We start from the raw sequence: 20,241 nt of genomic DNA, 5'->3' as shown, positions 1-20,241 counted from the left end.
TATTTTTCAGTAGTGTCTATTGTGATATTTCATTTTTCATTTTGAATTTTAGTAATTTGACTTTTTCTCTTTCTTCATTACTGTGACTAAGGGTTTATTGATTTTATTTATTTATTCAAATAACCAACTTTTTGTTTCATCAGTTTTTTGAATTATTTCAATTTCATTGATTTCAGCTCTGATTTTAATTATTTCCTGTCTTCTACTGCTTTTGGTGTTGATTTGTTCTTCTTTTTCTAGGGGAAGCAGGATCTTGATGAGATACAAAAGACGTGGCCCCCACAACAGACCCCATGGAAGTGTCTCATTGCTCTTGGAGGGAGTATCACTCTATCCAGCCAGAGAAAGAGAGGCCAAGGTCAAGCTTGATGGCCCAGGTAGAGATAAGAATAAATGTTAGAAAGCGTATGCCTCTGTCAGTATGAACTTGCCATAAGAATATCACTAGCATCTTCCATCCCAGCTTGAGAATCTGGTGGGGAGATGTGTCCTAAGAATAGATCTGGAAACTTTCACCTTGGTCTCAAGTCCAGCTCTTAGCATGCTGGCAAACTGGTGCTCATCCTCACTTCTTTCTTTGGATATCCCTTGTACCATTCTTTTCTGTGTCTGAGACATGGATCCCACCCCAGAGGCAGAGAAACACATATCTGGGGGCCAAGTTAGAAATCCCAAAGCCATAATTATGTTCCTATAGGTGCTTTACACATATTATTTCATTAATCTTCAAAAATCCTCATGAGGGATTGTTCTCATTTTTACAGATAAATAGAACAAGAAAAACTCTGAGAAGTGAGATGATTACCCAGGCCTCCATAGCTAGACCTTGGAGGAAACTCTTACACAATTATCTGACTTTGAAGTCAGGAATTTTACAGGATATCACTCTGTCACCTTTTATTCTTATAGTCCCTTCCTTTCTTTGATTCTTTATATTCACCCAAACGTTAAATCTACAGATTCTACTTCGTAAATATTTCCTAAATTTGCTCCCTCCCCATTTCTCTCTTCCTTTCTTCTGTTTCTCCTCTCATCCTTTCTTCTGTCTCCTATATCATCACTTAATGGGGATAAAATTTACATACAGTGAAGTGCAGATACCCTAAGTGTACAATCCAATTTGTTTTAGGGAATGTATGCATCCTATTTCCTCCACTCTAAATCAAGATGTAAAACGTTTCTATAACATTTGAAAGTTCTTTCATTTTCCCTCTCAATTGTCCTTGACCCGCATGGGTAGCCATGGATATGTTTCTAGTCACTATAAATTAATTTTCTTATTCCAGAATCTCATGTAAACGGAATAACACAATATGTGCTCTTTGGGGTCTATTAGTCATATGATGTTTTTTTAATTTTAGTATTCTACATATTTGTGTATCATACATTTCATTCTCTTATTTTTGGTAACAGCTTTAATGAGCTATAATTTACATACTATATGATTCACCCATATAAATGTACAATTGAATGTTTTTTTAGTATACTCACAGAGTTGTAGCACAGTCAATCAATTTTAGAACATTTTCATTATCCTAAGAAGAAACCCTATACCCCTTAAAACACCATCCATCTCTCTGTGCCATGTCTCCAGCTCTAAGTAACCAGAAATCTACTTTCTATTTCATTAGATTTGCTTATTATGGACATTACATATAAATTGTGTCATACAACATATGGTTTTTGAGGCCAATTTATTTCACTTAGCAGGATGCTTTCAGAGTTCATCCATGTTATACCATGTATCATTACTTCATTCTTTTTTTATGAATTAATAATATTCCATTGTATGTTTCTGCAGCATTCTGTTTATCTATTCATCAGTTGATGGGCATTAGATTGTTGCATCTTTTGCTAATATGAGTAATACTACTATGAACATTCATATCCAAGTCTTTGCATGGACATACATCTTCATTGCTCTTGTATACACACAGACACACACCCCTGAGAGTGGAACTGCTAGATCATATGGTGACTTTATGTTTCATTTTCTGAGGAAACATCAAAGCCTTTTACAAATGGTTGCATCATTTTTCATTCCCACCAGCAGTATATAAAGTTTTGATTTCTTCCCATCCTTGCCAACATACTTGATATTATCTGACTTATTTATTATAGCCGTACTATTGGATGTGAAGTGGTATTTAATTGTCATTTTGAACTTTATTCCTTTTTAATTACTGAAAAATATTGTATGGACAGAAGCCATTAGAATTCCCAGTCCATTCATGGCAGCCAAAAATGTCTCTATACATTGTCAACTGTCCCTGGGGGACTAAAATCACCTTCCATTGGAAATCACTGATTTATAGGTCTCCTTTATGTATTTGAAATAAAAATTCTCTGTTGGATATGTTTGTTGTGAACAGTTTTATCCAGGTTTATGACATACTTTTAAATTTTCTTAATGATGTCTTTTCATGATCAGGGATTTTTAAATCCAGACTAAGTATAAGTTATTTGTTGTTTCTTTTATGTTTAAGACCTAACAGGGAACTTTGACCAAGGCTACTCCTTGAGAGTAAGGCCACATGATGCTTGGTATGAAAAGGAATCTCTGGCTCAGTGGAGAAGCAAAGTGCCTCCTGCAAGGTACTTCTTAGAGCAGGATCCCCCTGTCTTTGGGAGACTAAGAGTGCTTCCAGACCAACATAGCTTATTGCAATGGATCTGCATGTACCCTTGGGCCACCTTGCCTAATGTCTCTGAGTGAAGTAGAGGAGTATGAGGCTCATGAAGACAAAGAGGTTTCCAACTTCAGGTTGCTTGTCATGGCATGTACCCCCTTGCTGGTGATGTCTAGGCAGTCACCCATTATCACTTCCTGGGAGAGGAGAGTTTTGAGAATGGTGTAGAGTGTCCTCTGGCTACTTTTGATCCCTCTTGCCAATGCTGCCCATTTCACCTGGGGTTGTTGTTGAGGCTCCTGTTACATCTAGGAGAGAAATGAATCTACCTGGGCCACCTTCTGTTACTTTTTGAAGTCAATTACTTAGAGGCCTGAGTCAACTTCCTCTGATGAGTGGAAAATTGTTAGGTATTCTCATAATATGTCTTTTCTAAAGTCTTTGGGTCCCTCACAAGTTCACCATCCTCTTTCCATCTTTCTGAGTTTTCTTTTGGTTTCCTTTTCGTTTATCTAGGATTATAGAGTTGTATCCAACAAGGACAGAGATGAATGAATCCATACCATCAGGTCTCTACCGGAAAAAAAAAATATATATATATATATATATATATGTGTGTGTGTGTGTGTGTGTGTGTGTGTGTGTGTATATATATATATATATATATATATATATAGAGAGAGAGAGAGAGAGAGAGAGAGAGATTGAAATTTAAAAGAATTAAGTAGGTCTTCCAGAAATAAAAATATAACCATCGATTTTAAATTTTCAGTAGAGAGGTTAAATAGCAAGTTAGACAAAAATAGAGAGTTATTGATCAGAATGGTAGATCTTAAGAAATCACTTAGAATTCAGGGAGGAGAGAGAGAAATTATACATGAGAAATTAGAAGATATGAAAGTATGAAAAATTTATGCATATCTGGATATCCCCAAAGGCAATTGAGAGCAGACTTCTCAAAAGCAACAAAGTCAAAACATAGGGGAATAATGATTTCTAACAGTAACACTTTTTCCCCTTGAGGTGTGCTGGGGATTGAACCAAGGGCCACATGAATAATAAGCAAGTGCTCTACCAGTGAGCTATATCTCCTAGAAGAACAACATTTTCAAAGCGCCAAGGGAAAATATCTGTCAAGCTAAAATGTTAGAAGTCAATAGCAATTTCACACAAAACTTTTCCAGGGGGATAGAAAGAATTTAAAAATTTCCCCAATTTATTTTTTGAAAATTGAATTACCTTGATAACACAAATGTCAGGAACATCACAAGAAAGCAAAAACACAGGCCAATATCTCATATAAACATAGATGCAAAACTTCAGTACAAAAAAAATAGGATCTATATGGAGAAAATGTTAACATTTTACTGAAAGATATCAAAGAGATTTTCTAGGTATGGTGGCACATGCCTGTAATCCCAGCAGCTCGGGAGGCTGAGGAGGAGGGTCACAAGTTCAAAGCCAGCTTCAGGAACTTAATGAGGCATTTACCAACTTATTGTTTCACTAAGTTGATTTGAATGGTATTAAAAAAGGACTGAGGATGTGACTCAGTGGTTAAGCAACCCTGTGTTCAATACTCAGTACCACACACGCAAACACACACACACAAATATATTAAATAGATCAAACAAGTAGAAAGAAATGCTTTGTTGATAGCTAGAAAGACTCCAGACTGTAAATATGTGAACGATCCTCAAATTAATCTATAAATTCAATACAATTCCAGTCAGAGTCCCAACTGAGGTATTTGTGTGTGTGTGTATGTGTGTGTGTGTGTGTGTGTGTGTGTAACTTACAAACCTGATTCTAAAAGTTACATCATCAAAATGCAAAGGGCCTGTGGATCAAACTGTGGGAGAAATCTGCCACTACGTTGTGAGGTGCTCAAGTTACCATGTAGAGAGAGGACCATACATAGAAGGAAGCTTAGACCTCTTGACAATAGCCAGCACCAACTTACTGTTCATGTGAATGATCCTCCATGGAAGCAAATCTTCCAGACTTAGTCAAGCCTTCAGTGACTCCAATCCTAGCCAACAGGATTGTGTAATCCCATAAATGACCCCCTAGCCAAAGCTTCCCTGTCAAGTCACTTATTAATTCCTTACCCACAGTAACTGTGAGTGATTGTAAACAATTATTGTTGCTTGAAGCCATTCAGTTTTCAGATACTATGTGGTCTATTCAGCTCTTTCACTGCTGGGACCAAAAGACCTGACAAGAACAATTAGAGGAGAAAAAGTGTATTCTGGGGCTCATAGTTTCAGACATCTTAGTCCATATATTGCTGACTCCATGGGTATGGGCCCAAAGTGAAGCATTGAAGCAGGACATCATGGCGGAAAGTAGTTGTGGCAGAGGAAAGCAGCTTAAGGTATGGAACCAGGAAGGAGAGAAAGAGAGAGAGAGAGAGAGATACAAACAGACACAGCTCAGCTCTCAAAATATATACAAATATATACCCCAGAGGCATGGCTCCAATGATCTACCTCCTCCAGCCATACCCTACTTGCCTGTAGTTACCACTCAGCTAATCCCTGTCAGAGGATTCCTTCATTGATTAAGTTAAGGCTGTCATAACCCAATCATTCCTCTAAAACTTTTTGCATTTTCTCACACATGAGCTTTTGGAGAATACCTTATACCTAAAACATAACACTGTTACATAACATATGTAATAGATAATTAGTAAATTCTACCACCAAGAAAAAAATGCAGAGGGCCTAGAATAGCAGATAATATTTATTGAACACTTAGTATATTTCAGACAGTGTTCCAATCATATGTTATATACTTAATGTATATTCAATCATTTAATCTTCACACAAATCCTATAAAGTAGATGCTATTTCATGCCTATTTTGTGTGTGAGAAAACTGAGGAACGGAAAAGTTAAATAACTTGACCAGGCTCATGTAAACAATAAGTAACAGAACTAGAATTCAAATCTAGGTAAACCTTGCTCCAGATTCCACACTCTTTATTTTTTATTTTTTGTTACCCAGGTATTGAACTCAGAGGTGTATAACCACTCAGCCATATCCCCAGCCCTTTTCATTTGTTATTTTGAGACAGGGTCTTGCTAAGTTGTAGTAAGTTGCTGAGGCTGGCTTTGAACTTGCAATCCTCCTGCCTCAACCTCCCAAGTCACCGGGATTACAGGTTTGTGCCATGGAGTTCAGCCAAATTCCACACTCTTTAATTCCATGCTAGATACTTTTTGAAAAGCAAGTGGGGGGGTTCACTCTGCTTAATATCAGGACTTAGTACAGAGCTATAGTGATTAAGAGAAAGTGGTATTGGCACAAGAGTAGACAAATGGGCCAATGGAACAGGATAGAGAATCCAGAAATATACCCAAGAGACCAATCCTAAGAGGGAAGCTATAATTAGAATTCATTCAACAAATGTTTATGAAGTACCAACTATTTGGGAGGCACTGGAAATATATCAGCGAATTAGATAACCCCTTCTCTCAGAGTTACATTCTAGTGAGGGAGGACAGAAAACAAACAAGTAAAAGCTATAATAGAAGCAATTCATAGTAGTAAAGTCCAGCAGGGAACAGTTTGCTTAATAAAAGCCCAGGGAAACATGTGGAACTATTCCTTTAGGTAATACTGAAGCAGTTGGGAAGGGCGAGTAATGATTTTGGAGAAATGGAATGGGGCCAGTAATGACTTCTCTCATTTACTCTAGGGTTAACTGGGGCAGATAGGGCAAGAGGAGAGCCAGAGTAGGTTCCCTAAATTCTCAGTATCCCCTACCTTGATGAGCAATATGTGTCAGCAGATATACATCCTGGAGGGCAGCTTGGAGCTTTCCAAAGCATTGACCAAGTAGTGATGGGAAGGGCAGGGAGGTGGCAGGAATGGTATCTCTCTTTATTAAGGCCAAGAAATTCTGGGTGAAGTATAGGGCATCTGGGTCAGCATTTGAATCAAGGTACTAGGGTATATGATGTTGTATAGGCAGAGGACTGTCATGTTAGATGTGAACTGACCAGTAATCCCTATGGACTGCATTCAGAATTTTTTGAAGTGTTTTTTAGTTGTAGATGGACACAATACCTTTATTTTTATTTATTTTTGTGCGGTACTGATGATCGAACCCAGTGCCTCACAAATGTTAGGCAAACACTCTACCACTGTGCTATGACCACAGCCCCACATTCAGAATTTTTACAGACCACACAAATGAATTTCCAGGGTAACATCATGACAAGAGTCTCAACCATATTGAGTTTTCTCTTCTCATTCCTACCTTTGCTCTAGCTGGAATAGTCTTCCATATCTTTGTGATAATTCAGTTTAAACATTGTCTCTGTAAGGGAGTCCTTCTTTGGCCATACTATAAAATGTAAGCCTCCAATCACTGTCACATCCATTTGCTTAATATTTTCTATCACTTTCTGAAATTTTGTTCATTTACTTTTTACTGTTTATCTTCTCCTACTCAAACATAATCTCTGTGGAAACGGAGACCATTTATTTCTTTTCTAAAATTTTGTATTTGTTCTTTTTAGTTGTACATGACAGTAGAATGTATTTTGATATAGTATGGTATAGAACTTGCTCTAATTAGGATCCCACTTGTGGTTGATATGGAGTTTCAGTGGTCATGTATTCATATATGAACATAGGAAACCATTTATTTCTTGATCATTGATTTATCCCAGTGCCTGATATAGTACTCCACATGTAGTAATTTCTCAATAAATAGTTGTTGAGGAAGGAAGGAATAAAGGAAGAAAAGAAGAATGGAAATTTGAAGTCCTCTGAATTGACCTCTTGGACTCTTGACCTGTGTAAGTCAGGTTGTAGGTACACTCTGGCCTAATGTGTATGCAGGATTGTTGCCATTAGCTGTAACCAGAATAAGAGGTCTCAAAACTTTCTGTTCATAGAATTTCCCAGGGTAGACCTGTACCATTGTCTTGACAAATCTGGCTTCTGAGAGAGGACATTTATGCCACCCTCCCTGCTAGTTATTATGGTTGCCTGGCTGCCTAGAGAAATCAAATAGTTGAAGAAAGACATCATACATCTGGAAGGCATTGAATTTCTCTTTTTGCCTTAGTTCTTTCAGATTACCATGATTTTTTTTTTACAAAAATGTTCTATGACTCAGTGTATTAACGCTTTTTAATGATTTGTCTTGATGGAATCATTGTTTAGAATGTAAAAATGGGAAAGGAGGCTACTTAATTCCATCAGTCCTCTTTTATGTCGAATATTTTATTAGATACATTTTATGTCTTCCCTTTTCTTTTTCTTCTTTTCAGTCTGTATTGTGTTTGTAGTAACAAAATGGGGAGATTATATGTAAAAAGTTTCAACTACATGCTCTAGAAACATTTTTTCTGATGCATTTGCTTTAAAAGGGTAGATGTAGGAACACTTTTGGAATACAAAACAGCTGAAAGTTGTAAATCCATTTGTTTTTCTTTTTCATAGGAGCAGGAATGTCAAATGTGCTCTACAGCCAGGTAACATTTTAGACAAAATTGACTTTTAATATAAACTGTTACAGTGCACACTGATTGAAACCTTATATATGGCAAGTTAAAGAAAAATGATGTTCTGAAAGATAAAGAGTAGGGAATTGAGATGGGGGATGCTGGAGGTAAATTTTCCTAATAGGTGATATTTAGTGTTCCAAGACACTGTTTTGAATGTGTTGTCTAGATTAGTTCATGTAATGCTGACAAAAATCCTATGAGGTAAGTGCTATTATTATCACCTTTATTTTTCATATGGAGGAACTGTAGCCTAGAGATATCAAGTTACTTGTCCAATGACACAGTTTTGGAAAGTGGTGGAGCTTGAATTTGATCCTAGGCAGTATGACCTTAGAGCCCTTTCTCCTAACCACTGAATCTGTACTCTTGATTGTTAATAGTTCCCTTTTCTACTTGAGATAATTGTCCTCAGCTGGACAAATATGCTCAGGGGAGAAAGGAACAATAACAAGAACCTGAATCCTCTGGGGACGAAATGGGCTCCAATGCTTGGGGGTCTCTGTTTCAATGGAGAGAGAGTGTATGTGTATTGATGCATACATACATATTTATTTATCACTACCTCAATAGTTTCATATATATCAATAATAAAGATAGAAAATATAATGGTTAGAAAGGATTCAATTGCCAGTAGCAATATTGTATGTAGATTACTTAAGCATATAAATTTAGCAAAGTACAAGGCTCATGTGAAGAAAAGTATAAATGCCTAGGAATTTATTTACTTATTTATTTATTTATTTATTGGGTTGAACCCAAGGGCACTTAACCACTAAGCCTCATCCACAGCCCTATTTAAAATATTTTATGTGTCTCACTAATTTGCTTAGGGTCTTGCTAAGTTGCTGAGGCTGGCTTTGAACTTGTGATCCCCCTGCCTCAGCCTCTTGAGCTGCTGGAATTACAGTCATGCACTACCACACATAGCACCTAGGAATTTAACAAAACAGTGCAAGATTCATGTAAAGAAAAGTCTAAGACTTTACTTGAGAATATAGAAAAATACTTTTTTTTTCTGAGGCTAGGGATGGAATTCAGGGCCTCATGAATCTAGGCAAGTGCTCTACCACTGAGCAACACCTCCAGTCCTAAAAGAAGACATGAATAAAGGGGAAAATATAGCTGTTCCTACATAAGAAGACCCAATATTGTGAAATACTGCCCTTTATTTTCATACTCAGCCTATTGATAAAGACATTCTCAATAAAAATTCTAAAAGTTTTGTTGTATTTACTTTTGTAAACTATATAAAAATTATTCTTAAATTTATCTGTAAGAATAAATATTAAAGAATCACAAAGAAATTTGGAAAATAAAACTAATAAAAGAAAATTTATGCAACTGGCTATTAAAATTTATTACAAAGCTACAATAATTAGAATACTGTAGTATTATACTTAGAATGAACAATACCAGAACTTCAACTATACTACAAAGCAATAGTAACAAAAACAGCATGGTATTGGCACCAAAATAGACAGGTAGATCAATGATACAGAATAGAGGACACAGAGACAAACCCAAATAAATACAGTTTTCTCACACTAAACAAAGGTGCCAAAAACATAAAATGGAGAAAAGATAGACTCTTCAACAAATGGTGCTGGGAAAACTGGAAATCCATATGCAGAAGAATGAAACTAAACCCCTATCTCTCACCCTGCACAAAACTCAACTCAAAATGGATCAAGGACCTTGGAATCAGACCAGAGACCCTTCATCTTATAGAAGAAAAAGTAGGTCCAAATCTTCATCATGTCGGCTTAGGACCAGACTTACTTAACAGGACTCCCAAAGCACAAGAAATAAAAGCAGGATCAATAATTGGAATAGATTCAAACTAAAAAGCTTTTTCTCAGCAAAGGAAACTATCAGCAATGTGAAGAGAGAGCCTACAGAGTGGGAGAATATCTTTGCCACACATACTTCAGATAGAGCACTTATCTCCAGAATCTATAAAGAACTCAAAAAACTTTAGACCAAGAATACAAATAATCCAATTAACAAATGGGCTAAGGAAATGTGCAGATACTTCACAGAAGATCTACAAGCAATCAACAGATATATGAAAAATGTTCAACATCTCTAGTAATAAGAGAAATGTAAATCAAAACTACCCTAAGATTTAATCTCACCCCAATTAGAATGGTGATTATCAAGAATACAAGCAGCAATAGATTTTGGCGAGGATGTGGGGAAAAAGGTACACTCATACCTTACCTTACTGGTGGGGTTGCAAATTAGTGCAGCCACTCTGGAAAGCAGTGTGGAGATTCCTTAGAAAACTTGGAATGGAACCACCATTTGACCCAGTTATCCCACTCCTTGGCCTATACCCAAAGGACTTAAAATCAGCATACTACTAGATGCAGCCACATCAATGTTCATAGCTGCTCAATTCACCATAGCCAGATTGTGGAACCAACCTAGATTTTGTTCAATTGACGAATGGATAAAGAAACTGTGGTATATATACACAATGGAATATCACTCAGCCATAAAGAATAATAAAATTATGGCATTTGCAGGCAAATGGATGAAGTTAGGGAATATCATGCTATGTGAGATAAGTCAATCCCAAAAAAATCAAAGGCAGAATGATTTCTCTGATAAGTGGATGATGATACATAATGGGGGGTGGGAGGGAGATAAGAATGGAGGAAGGATGGATTATATAGAGGAAAAAGAGGGGTGGGAGGGGTGGGAGGGGTGGGGGGAAGGAAAAATAACAGAATGAGACAAACATCATTACCTTGTGTACACGTATGATTACACAAATGGTATGCCTCTACTTCATGTACAACCAGAGAAACAAGTTTTACTCCATTTATTTACAATGAATCAAAATAAACAAATTATTAGAAGAAAAGAATCACAAGAAAATTTTGAAAAATAAAACTAATAAAAGCGAATTTACCAGACTGGATATTAAAATTTATTACAAAGCTACAATAGTTAGAATACTATTTATGCTCAGAATGAACAAGTAGCTCAGTAAAATCCATGGAAAATGCAGAAATAAGCCTCCATATGTGGAATTTATTGTGTTATAAAAGAGTCATTGCAACTTACTAGGGAAAAGAAATGTTCAATAAGAACTACTGGTACAACTAGCTGTTTAGAAAAACTATAAACTGTATTAATGCCTCACTCCCTTTAACATGCAAATTTTTGGCATAACAATATAAAAAAGAAAAAAAGAATCAATAAAGCCAGTAGGAGGAAATGTGAATGAACATTTTTATAATCTTAGGGTGGCAGAGGCCTTTTTTGAACGTGAATATTAAATGCCCAACCATAAAGAGAAGATTGACAGATTTAACTACATAAAAATGAAGGATTTATATGCAACAGAAATTGTCATAAACAAGATGAAAAGACAAAAATGGTGCATTGGGAAAGAATACATAGGACACACAAAAGTTAATTACTTTCTTCTTATAATCAATTAACAAAAATGTAAATTCTTCAATGGAAAAGTGGGCAAGAGACACAAAAAGGAAGATCACTAAAGAAAAATATGCATGGACAGACTGTAAACCTATGAAAAGCTGCTCAGCATCACCTTTAATCAAAGAAATGCAAATAAGAACCATGATGAGATGGACATTATCACCTTTTGGCTTATTAATTATTTTAAGATTTTTTTTTTCAGGACCAAGGACCAAATTCAGAGCCTCGTGCGTGCTAGGCAAGCATTCTGCCACTGAGTTAAATCCCCAACCCCAATGGTCTTTGTTTTTAAGAACAGTTTCAAAGTTACAGAAAAATGAGATGATATTACAGACTTCCAATATACCATGCACCAGTTTCCTTTATTATTAAATAGTGTCAAAATTAATGAGCCAGTACAGAAACATTATTAATCGAAGTTCCTAGTTTCTTTGGATTTCCTTAGTTTTTACCTAATATTTCTTTTCTGTTCTAGGGTCCCACTTGAGATATAACATGATCTTAAGTTGTAGCTTCTTCTTGGCTGTCATAGTTTCTCTAACTTTCCTTACGATTTTTTATTACAAGTTAGGTATTTTGCCAGATTCCACACCATTGGAATTTTGTCTAATTTTTTCTCAGATAAGAGATAATATAAGGATGAGGTTATGGACTATTGGGAGGGAGATCACAGAATTAAAGTGTCTTTTTCATGACATCATATCAAGGACACATTATTAACATGATTTATGTCTGTCGATGTTGACCTTGCTGAGGTAGTACTGTTAGGTTTTACTACTGAGAAGCGTCTCTTTTCTCTGCTTTGCATACTCTACTCTTTGGAAGGAATTCACTATGCATAGCCCACACCATAGCATTAGGTCCCCCCTACATGAGGGCAGAATAATCACACAAATTACTCAAAATTCTTCTGCACAGATTTGTTTCTTCTCCCATATTTATTTATTTATTTGTTTATTTATATCAGCACAGACTAATGGATATTCATTTAATACTTTGAGTTATAATCTGATACTACTTTCTTTTGTTGCTCAATTTGTTCAAGCCCTTACAATTGGGAGCTCTTTCACATGACTCCTGTGCTCCTTGACATAACCCTGTCAGTGTGTGTGTGTGCACGTATGCACATGTGCATATGTGCATTCGTGTGTGGGTATGGGTGTGGGTATACTAGCACTTCCTTACTTTTCTCGCACCACAACATGCCAGGCTCATCTTGTGTGTTTTTGGCCTGGTCCTAGGTTCACCCATTTCTCTGAAGAGCCCTTATTCTTTTTATGGCAAAATGGTATTAGAAACCAAGTTCTAGATGCCAGGTGTGCTTTTTGCTCCTTAAGTGTCATTGCTTCTAGATCCTCTCAGCTGACAGAGTAAAGAAATATATGTGTGTATATTAACTTTATACACATACATATATATATACATACATATCTATAAACACTTCTGTACTTAACCATCTGTGCGTTAAGTTAAATATGAGTTTAGACTGATATCCCCAACTCTAATCCATTTTCACATGGATCACTTTAGCCCCCTTTTACTTATTTTCAAATTCCCATGCCAAAGAGGGAAACCTTGTTCCCACCATCTGCTCTCTATTTAGTTAATTGTTCAATTTCAGTATACATGCGCAGCAGTATCAGAATTGCTAACATATACCTCCATGGGAAAAAGACTTTATCATCTAGATTAGTGTTTTTGAACAGTTCTCTGTGTTAGTCCTACAGACTCCACACATTTCCAAAGTTAACATAGGTCCCCCTCCTTTCAATGAAGCTGTTTCTGTGATGTGGTTGGCTTCTCTTATCGTGGTCTGCATTCCTTTCTGGGATCCCTGATCTCCCACATGGTGTTTTAAAAATGCAGTAAGGTGGGGCTGGGGCTGTAGCTCAGTGGTAGAGTGCTTGCCTAGCATGTGTGAGGCACTGGGTTCGATCCTCTGCACAACATAAAAATAAATAAATAAAAGATCATCTACAACTCAAAAATATTTTTTAAAAAAATGCAGTAAGGTGTACCGTAGTGTAAAGTTCACAGGTTTTGACAAATGTATATTGTCATATATCTACCTTTATATTATCATGCAGGTATGTTAATGCTTTAAAAATCCCCTGTGCTTCACCTTTTCATCTTCGTATCCTCTGAGCCAATTGCAACTACTGATCATTGTTATCTTCACTTTTGCCTTTTCCAGAAGGAAGTATCTTTGGAATAGTACAGTATGTAGCTCTTTCACTAGTGTGCATTTGAGTTTCCTCCATGTATTTTCATTACTCAATAGTTATTTCTTTTTAGCATTGAATAGTATCCCATTGCATGGATGTAACAGTTTGTTATACTTTCACCTATTGAAGGATATCTTGATTGCTTCCAATTTGGGGTGATTATAACTAACGCTACTACAAATTTGTGTGTAGGTTTTTCTGTTGGCATAGTCATTTTGTTTGTTTGTTTGTTTGCTTGTTTTTGTGGTACTGAGGATTGAATGCAGGGGCTCATGCATGCTGGGCAAGTGCTCTGCCACTGAGCTAGACCCCTATTCTGTGACTACAGATTTTTAAGTTGATCAAGTAAGTATCTAAGTGCAATTATTGCATCATAAAATATGATATTTAGCTTTTTAAGAAACTGTCAAATTGTCTTCTAAAGTAACTGTACCGTTTTACATCCCACCTAATATGAATGAGATTTCCTATATTTCCACATGTTTGCCAGCATTGGGTATTGTCAGGTTTTTGAATTTCAACCATTCTAGTAGTTGTGTAGTGGTATCTCAATGTTGTCTGAATATTTACCTAATGACATATGATATTGAGCAACTTTTCATATATATGCTTGTTTTACTATCTGTATATCCTATTAGGCAGAGGATCTATTCAGATCTTTTGTCCAATTTTAATTAGGCTATTCATTTTCTTATTTTTGAGCTTAAATAGTTCTTGGTATATTTTGAATACAAGTCCTTTATCATATGTGATTTGCAAATATGTTTTCCCAGTATGTGGCTTATCTTTTAATTCTCTAAATGGGTGCCTTTTACAGAGAAGTTTTGAATTTTTTTTTTGTACCCGTGATTGAACCCAGGGGTCCTTAACCACTAAGCCACATCCCCAGTCCTCTTTATATTTTATTTAGAGACAGGGTCTCACTAAGTTGCTTAGGGCCTTGCTAAATTGCTGAGGCTGGCTTTGAACTCACCATCCTCCTGTCTCAACCTCCTGAGATGCTGGGATTACAGATGTACGCCATCATGCCCTGTGAAGTTTTACATTATAATAGTCTTGTGTTGTTCCTCACCTTCTAGAGAAAAGCATACAGTTTCTCACCATTCAGTATGATGTTAGCTGTAGGTTTTTGTGGATGTTCTTTATAAAATTAAAGAAATGCCCCTTGATTCCTAAACTGCTGAGTTTTTATTTTTTGTCACAAAGTTATTTTGGATTTTTTGAAGGCTTTTTATATGTCAATTGATATGACCATATGATTTTTTCTTTAAGTTGTAATATGATGAATTACATTAATTGATTTTCAAATGTGAGGCAGTTTTGCATAGCTGGAATTGAATCCCACTTAATAGTGTGCATAATTCTTTTTATACATTGTTAGATTTGATTCACTACAATTTTATAGAGGATTTCTGTATCTATGTTTGTGAAAGACATTGGCCCATAGTTCTCTTTTCTTGTATTGTCTTTATTTGGTTTGGGTATTAGAGTAATGCTGACCTTACAGTATGAGTTAGGAGATGTTCCCTTTATTATACTTTCTAGAAGATATTGTCGAGAAATAGAATCAGTTTTTAAATGTTTGGTATGAAATATTCTGGGCCTGGCACTTTCTTTTGTGTAATGTTATTAATTATTGAATCAATTTCTCTATTTGATGTAGGGCTATTTGGATTATCTATTTCTCCTTGCGTGATTTTGGTAGTTTGTGTCTTTCAAGGAAGTTGTCCATTTCATATTGTATCAAGTTGTCGGCCTAGAGATGATCATATTATTTCTTTATTAATATTTTAATATCCATTGGATCAATAATGATGATCCCTCTTTTATTTCTCATTTTGGAAATTTTTGTCCTTTTTTCTTCATCAAACTAACTAGAGGTTTATTGATCATATTCACCTCTTCAAAAAAGTCAGCTTTTTTTGATGATTTTATATATTATTTTCCTGTTTTCAATTTCATTGATTTTCTCTCAAATTTTGGCATTTCTTTTTTCTGTATTCTTTAATCTACTTTGCTCTTTCACTAGTTTCATAAGTGGAAGCTTAGAGCACTAATTTTAGATTTTCTTTTCTAATATATATATATTATATATATATATATATTTTTTTTTTTTTTTTTTTTTTGGCAGTGCTGGGGATTGAACTCAGGGCCTTATGCTTGCAAGGTAAGCACTCTGCCAACTGAGCTGTATCCCCAGCCCTAATATATGCATTTTATGTTATAAATTTCCCTGCATCCTACAAACTTTGACAAGTTATATTTTCATTTTCATTTAACTGAAAGTGTTTTTAAATTTCTCTTGAGATTTCTTCATTGACTAATGTATTATTTAGAAATATGTGGTTTAATCTCCAAATATTTTGGGATTTTTCTAGGTATCTTTCTTTTTAAAAAAAATTTTTTTAGTTGTAGATGGACACAATATCTTTGTTTTATTTATTTATATGTGGTGCTGAGGATTGATCCCAGTGCCTTACACATGTGAGGAAAGTGCTCTTCCCCTGAGCCACAACCCTAGACCATTTTCCAGTTATCTTTCTATTTATAAATTTCTAGTTTAATTTCACTATGGACAGAGAACATACTTTGTAGGATTTCTATATTTTTTGAATTGTTCAAGTGTTTTTTGTTTGTTTTGTTTTTGTCTGTTTCTTTGTTTTGACACAGGGTCTCACTACCTTGCCAGGGTAGCCCTGAACTCCTTCTGCCTAGGCCTCACAAATAGCTGGGATTACAGGCATGCACCACTGTGCCCAGCTTGTTCAAGTATTTTTTATTGATTCTTATTTAAAACATTAGGATATATTTTGACATAATCACAAAAGCATGGAATATAATTTGCTGTAATTCAGCCCCAGCTCTTACCTGTGTCCCCTCCCACCCCCTCCCTCTACTCTACTGAGCTTTCTGCAATTTATTTATCATTTTTATGGCCCTTAATATGGTCTGTATTGGTGAATGATTCATATGAACTTGAAAAGAATGTATATTCTGTGGTTGTTGGATGAAGTATTCTATAAATGTCAATTAGATCCAGTTGATTGATGGTATTGTTCAGTTCCACTATATCTTTACTGATTTTCTGTCTGCTTGATCTATCAATGACTTGAAGAGGTCTATTGAAGTCTACAACTATAATAGTGAATTTGTCTATTTCTCCATGCAATTCATTCAATTTTTGCTTCATGCATTTTGATACTCCATTGTTAACACATATGCATTAAAAATTGTTATGTCTTCTTGGAGAAATTGACCCCTTTGTCATTGTGTAATGCCACCACTTTATCCCTGATAACTTTCCTTGGTCTCAAATTGTCTCAAGTTTATATGTGCATTCCAGCTTTCTTTGGTCAGTGCTAGCATAGTATATCTTTCTCCAACCTTTCATTTTTCTTTTCAAGTTAGAAATCATGGCTTCATTATTATTTTATATTTTAATATGATAATATATGTAACATAAAATTTAGTGTTTTAACTATTTTTAAATGTACAATTCAGTGTCATTAAGTATATTCACAATATTGAGCAACCATTACCACTATCCATTGCCAGAATGTTTTCATCATTCCAAATAGAAGCTAAAGAAACATCATTCCAAATAGAACACTAAAGAAACCAGTATGGTTAACCCATGAAAAAAAAACAAAACTCCCCATTCCTCCTTACCCTGGCTCCTGGTAGCCTTGATTCTATTTTTCTGTCTGTGAATTTGCTCATTCTAAGTATCTCTTAGCAATGGCATTATACAGTATTTGTCCTTTGGTGCCTGTTTTACTTTACTTAGCATGATGTTTTCAAGATTCATCCATGTTGAAGTATGTATTAGAATTTCAGTCCTTTAAAAGGTTTTATAGTGCTGGGATTGTGACTGAGTGGTAGAGTGCTTGCGTAGCACATGTGAGGCACTGGGTTTGATCCTCAGCACCACAAAAAATAAATAAATAGATAAAATAAAGGTATTGTGTTCATCTATAAATTAGAAAAAAAGGTCGAATAAAATTTTATCATAAGTATTTACATTACTGTGTTTATCCATTCATGTTGATGCACATATGGGGTGTTTGTACATTTTGGCTATTAAGAGTAGTACTGCTATGAACATTGACATAGCAAATATCTGTGTCTTTGCTTTCAATTCTGTCTGGGTATACTTGGGAATGGAATTTATGGATTGAATGGTAATTCTATGTTTAAGAACCATCAGTTTGTTTTCTAAAGTGTCTCTACCATTTTATATTCCCACAAGTAATGAGGAAGCTTCCAATTTCTCCACATCCTTGTCATCATTTTTTATTTTTTGACTTTTTCATAATAGCCATATTAATGGGTATGAAGTAGTATCTTGTTGCAGTTTTTATTTGCATTTCTCTAGTGATTAGTGAAGTCGAGTATTTTTTAAATGTATTTTTAGCCATTTGTGTATCTTCTTTTAAAAAGTGTTTACTCAATTCCTTTTTTCATTTTCAAATTGTTTATTTCCTTTGTTGTAAAGTTGTGGAAATTATATATTTTGGATATTAATCCCTTATCAGACATATGATTTGCAGTTTTGTCTCATTCTGTCAGTTTTCTTTTCATTTTGCTGTTAGCATCTTTTGGTACACAAAAGGTTTTAAATTTGATGATGTCTTATTTATTTGTTCTTATTCTGCCTGTGCTTTTGGTGTCATATTCAAGAAATCAGTATCAAATGTCATCAGGATTTTCCCCCTTTCTTTCTTCTAAGAGTTAAAGTTTTAAATTTTATATTTAGTCTTTGATCCATTTGAGTTAATATTTGTATATGGTGTTAAGTATGGATCCAACTTCATTCTTTTGAACATGATAGCCAATTTTTCTAGTGCCATTTGTTAGAAAACTTTTGCTCCCCACTATATTGCTAAGCCTAGCACATAATGACACATAGACATACCTAGAAGAATTCATGGCCTACAACATATGTGTGATAAATATTAGTTTCTTCTGCCAACCCAGCTCACTTTCTCAACATGATGAAGGCCATATTATGAAAAAATTATAGCTAACATCATACTCAGTAGTGGAAATTGAAAGCTTCACCCTAGTGAAAATTTTTATTATGTATGTGAAAGTTTATTTCTGGGCTCTCCATTGTATTCCACTGGTCTGTATGTCCATTTGTTTGCTAATACCAAACTATTTTGATTGCTCTAGATTTGTAGTAAAGCTTGAGATAAAAAAAAATGTGAAGTCCTTTAAATTTGTACTTTTACAAGAGTGTTTTGGCTGTTTGGGTTCCCTTGAGATTTCATATGAATTTTAGAAATGAGTTTTTCTATTTATGCAAAGAAAACAAAAACTCTTGGGATTTTGACAGGGATTGCACCGAATTTATAGACAACTTTGAGTCTTGTAATCTTAATATTAAACTTTCCAATCTGTGAACACAGGATGTAATTAAATTTATTTATGTTTTCTTTCATTTCTTTCAGCAGTATTTTATAATTTTCAGAGTATAAGTCTTTTGATTCCTTGGTTAAATTTATTCTTAAGTGTTTTATTCTTTTTGATGCTTTTGTAAATAGAACTGTTTCTTAATTTCACTTTTGAACTGTTCATTACTAGGATTGTTTATTGCTATGAAATGCAACTGATTTTTGTGCTGACTTTGTATCCTGAAACTTTGCTGAATTTATTTCTTAGTGCTGACTTTTTTTTTTCTGGAATCTTTAGTGTTTTCTACATTCAAGATCATGTCATCTATGAAGAGAAGTAATTTTATTCCTTCCTTTCCAATTCACATGGCTTTTATATCTTTTTATTGCTGATTGATCTGACTGGAACTTTCAATATTACACTGATTAGAAATGGTGAAAGCAGACATTCTTCTCTTGTTCCTGATCTTAGGGTAAAAGCTTGTAGTCTTTCCCCACTGAGTATATTAGCTATGAGTTTTTCACATGTGGTCTTTAGCATGTTGATGAAGTGAAATAGGTGTTGGCACAAGATGATAATATTTATAGCACATATGTTATATTCCATGCACTCTTCCAGGTATATTAATGAATCATTAAGTCATTCAACAAATATTTATTGATTGCCTGCTATGTGCAGTACAATGGGAAGAAAAAGATTTATGATCTCTCTACCATGGAGACTATAGTTAACTGAGTGAGACAGACACTATGTGTAAGCAAATAAATAAGACTAGGGTTGTGAAGGAAAGAAACAGGGTATGTGGGGATACCCTGAGAAGGAGTGAATAATCAGAGGAGTACATGTTTTATGATGGTTAGGAAGACTTCTCTGAGGAAGTAGCATTTAAGCTGAGACTTGAAAAATTACAAGCCAGTGTGTTGATTATTATTGATCAAAGAAGATGCCAAATAGAGGAAACAACAATAAAGGCCTAGATGTGGGAAATGACTTGACGGATTCTATGAACACT

This window comes from Sciurus carolinensis, chromosome X (assembly GCF_902686445.1).
Source record: "Sciurus carolinensis chromosome X, mSciCar1.2, whole genome shotgun sequence".
Taxonomy (NCBI): Eukaryota; Metazoa; Chordata; class Mammalia; order Rodentia; family Sciuridae; genus Sciurus; species Sciurus carolinensis.
The sequence above is the reverse complement of the archived record's forward strand: the minus strand, read 5'-3'. Positions refer to the sequence as shown.